Below are 3,393 nucleotides of genomic sequence, written 5' to 3'. Positions count from 1 at the left end.
TCTGTTCCCTGTTAATGTGCCTGAGAAGGTGGTAAATGATACCCAAGTACTTGGGTCTCTACCACCAATGTGAGGGACCTGATGTAGTTTTAAACTCCTGACTCATGCCTGGCCCAGTTCTGGCTATTGTAGCCATTTGAGAAAGTGAACCAGTAGATGGAAGATACTCTCTCAACTCCCGTTGCTCCGCTTTTCAAATAAGTATTTCTAAAAATTAGAAAAGCCACTTTAGACTTTCTAGTGTGGCATTTGTCATTATTAGAAAACCTCATTTGGAAAGTGCTAACCCAGAATAAAGACTGGATACCAAAAGTTCCACAGTTTCCATCTCATCTTCCTTTACTGAGGGGGTAAAGTGGGTGATGGAGGTTGTACTAGGTGATCTCTGAAGTCTCCTTCCTGGACTCCTGAGAATTCACACTGTCAACAATATACCAAAAGAACCTCACTTGTGTGAGTGTGTGTGTTGGCAGGGGCACCCAAAAGGGCCCCTTTGCTCCAGCATGCTGCCAAAGGCATTCCTGTTTGTATGGCTTCACAATGAAGCCAGGGATGCTCTCACAGACTTCTGGGTTCAGTCCTTCCCTCTGGTAGAGGACGGGGCAGGAGCCAAGAGAAGGTAGTCAAGTGCTAAAGGAAATGAGGTTGTATTTGAGATACCATTTGGAATCTGAAAGCTCTACTCAGTTCTTCTAGGTTTTGGGGGTGTCATATTTCCTCTTATAGGAGTACCACAGCAAAGGGATCCCGATAGAAGGAAGGGCCAGGACCTAGAAAGTTGGCCAGTCCAGAAAACAGGGAGAGAATCTCCTATCAAATTCCTGCTGGACCAGGGACTCCTTCTTGTGCAGGTGCACCGGTGGAACCATTCACAGTAGGTTCATCACTGCTGAAGAGAAGTTGAAATAAACAGCCCTGATAAGGTGTAGGGTTGTGATGTGGGAAATGTGGCTAGCAGGAAAAGTTTGGTCCCATTTGAAATACTGAACATTCCAGACACAATCCCACAGTCTTTCGGAGGAAAGGAAGCATCGTATAATTCCACAACCGATGCAGCACTTGAGCCAACACTGTAGATGTTGTACTGTAAGGTCAGGTCTTACCTCCCTACCTCTAATCTGTTTAGCAGTGATCTGGAGGACAAGAATCTGGCTTCCTCCTCTGCTTAAATGACAGCAAATAGAGCCAACACCAAATATGCCAGCAGGCTCATCTCTCCTGGTCCCACCCACTAAACCTCAGGTTCACTGTGCACAGGAGATTATTTTTCAGAAGAAAAGGTAAAGGGTTTCTAAGTGAAAACTACTTGTTCTTTCACTGCACATTATGTAACCCCTAATTATTTCAGTGTTTAAAAAAATTAGTCCCTGTGAATTCTTTTTAATGATCCAATTATCAAAATGATTCACCCATACAAGAAAAACTGCCGAGACCTTTTCTAAACAATATTAATCAAAAAAGGAGAAGAGGAGTGTGAGAGGATAGACAGGTCAAATATTGGCTCGTTTTTTCGGGGGTGGGGAGAGAGATAAACTAACAGTGGTTTTGTGTGTTCACTATTTTGAAAGAAATGGGAATGCACAGGGAGGGGAGATACTTTTGTGCCTTAGGGAGAAAGCACCAGAAGGAAGTTCTAGCAAGCAGCTAAGTTTTGAAATTCAGTTTTGTGGGAAGAAATGAAACAGGGTGTGAATTTCCTCCCTGGGCACACGTTACTCTCTTCATCAGCCTCTTGCTGGGCAGCAGTCATGGAGCTGCACCAGAGCCACTCACCTGGGCATGCTTGGGAAGATGCATCTCTAGGTATCTAATCTCTAGGAGTATCTAATGTCTAGGGGTGTCTAATCGCTAGGGATTCAAGCAGTGCTCTCCTGAGGGAGGCACTTGTATGACTTTCCCCCCACCCCCAGTGCTTCTGGGATGACCTAAGTTCACCAGGATGCTTTCTTGTTTCCTGGATTCTCCTGGACTCTCTGCTCTCAGTCTTCAACACCTACATATTTCCTTACCTACTGTTATTAGTTTCCTACACTATACAATTATCCCAAAGTTAATACATTTAAAACAACAAAAATTGATTATCTCACTCACATGGTCCAGGAGTCCAGGAAGAGGTTAGCTGAATCCTTTGATTAAGGTCTCACATAAAATCAAGGTGTTGGTGGTGGTGGGGCTGCAATCTGCACTAAGGCTTGGGGTTTTATTTCAAGTTCACTGCTTATTAGTAGAATTTAGGTTAAGTCCTGTGGTCAACCAGTTATCTGACACATGGCCTTCTCTACATCACAGCAGATTTGCTTCTTTGAGGCCATCTCTTGACGTGTTCCACATCACACAGGTTTCTAGGAAGGTCTGGGCCTGCTTTGGTTACATTCACAAAATCCCTTGTACCAAATGAGTCGATTTCATCACGGGAGTGAAATTGCATCACATTCCTAAGTCCTGCCCACTGTTGGTTGAGAAAGTTACATAGGCAAATGTATCAAGGACGGGAACGTAGGGGGTTGGGGGGTTGGTAAGAGGTGCAGCTACCTGAGGATTCTGCCTGTCACATCTACCCGACTCCTATCAGAGGCCAACCAGACTTAATCTTCTGGTTATGTTCCAGCAGGTTGAGCTTCATTACTGAGCCCTTCTCTCCATGTAAATCCTCTTGCTCTCCTTTCTGTTTTTTCACTGCACTTCTTCTTTAGCCAACTCGCTCCCACCCCCAGTCTCCATTTATCTGGAAATCAATTTCCTCTGTTGCCTCCTATATTTCAAGCCCTCCTCCCAAGCAAATCCAGAGCTCTCCCTACGCCCCAGCCTCGGGCCATGCCTCTGTTCTGGCGGTGATCTGCTGACTAGAGTGTTGTTGTGGCTGCCTCTCCTTTTAGCTCCTAAGACTCTTCAGGGTGACACTTCTGCCACAACCATTTTGGTCACCTCGGAGCCAAGCCACAGAAAAGAGTATGTCCTGGTTGGATCAATGAATAGAGGCCCAGTAGCAGGCCAATGGGTAGTGTGCAGGGATGCTAGGGAGTAGGTAGCTGCCCCAAGTGATGCAGATGTGAGGATAAGTTAGGGCAGCTGAGTGAGCAGAACTTTATGCCTTGTTAGCCATACTTTCTGCATTGGGCTTTGAGACCACCATAACCTTCTGACCATGTTCTTCACTCCTGCCTGCTTGTTCAGTTTCTCCCAGCAATACTGGCACAGGCCACATTTTTACACCTCTGTGCTCAGATGTTGTTCACACTTCCCTGCAATGCAATGGACAGTTGATGTTCCTTGAGTGATACTCTGTCTCAAGAGGTAGCAAGGAAGCCACTTGGCCACTTGGGATAACAGACAACTTGCTGTGGTATGCAGTCCCAAGTTCTCCTTTGTTCAATTCTTTTGCATATAGCTATA

General features: G+C 45.5%; 1 pseudogene; it reads right to left on the bottom strand.

The window, feature by feature from the left end:
* Positions 1 to 683: 683 nt before the first annotated feature.
* LOC121149310 lies at positions 684 to 1,213 on the bottom strand (annotated as a pseudogene).
* Between the last annotated feature and the right edge of the window lie 2,180 nt (positions 1,214 to 3,393).

Source organism: Ochotona curzoniae, unplaced genomic scaffold, assembly GCF_017591425.1.
Source record: "Ochotona curzoniae isolate NIBS_2020 unplaced genomic scaffold, NIBS_Ocur_1.0 scaffold_4701, whole genome shotgun sequence".
NCBI classification, from domain to species: Eukaryota; Metazoa; Chordata; class Mammalia; order Lagomorpha; family Ochotonidae; genus Ochotona; species Ochotona curzoniae.
Note: the sequence above shows the minus strand (reverse complement) of the source record. Positions and strands in the feature narration are given on the sequence as shown.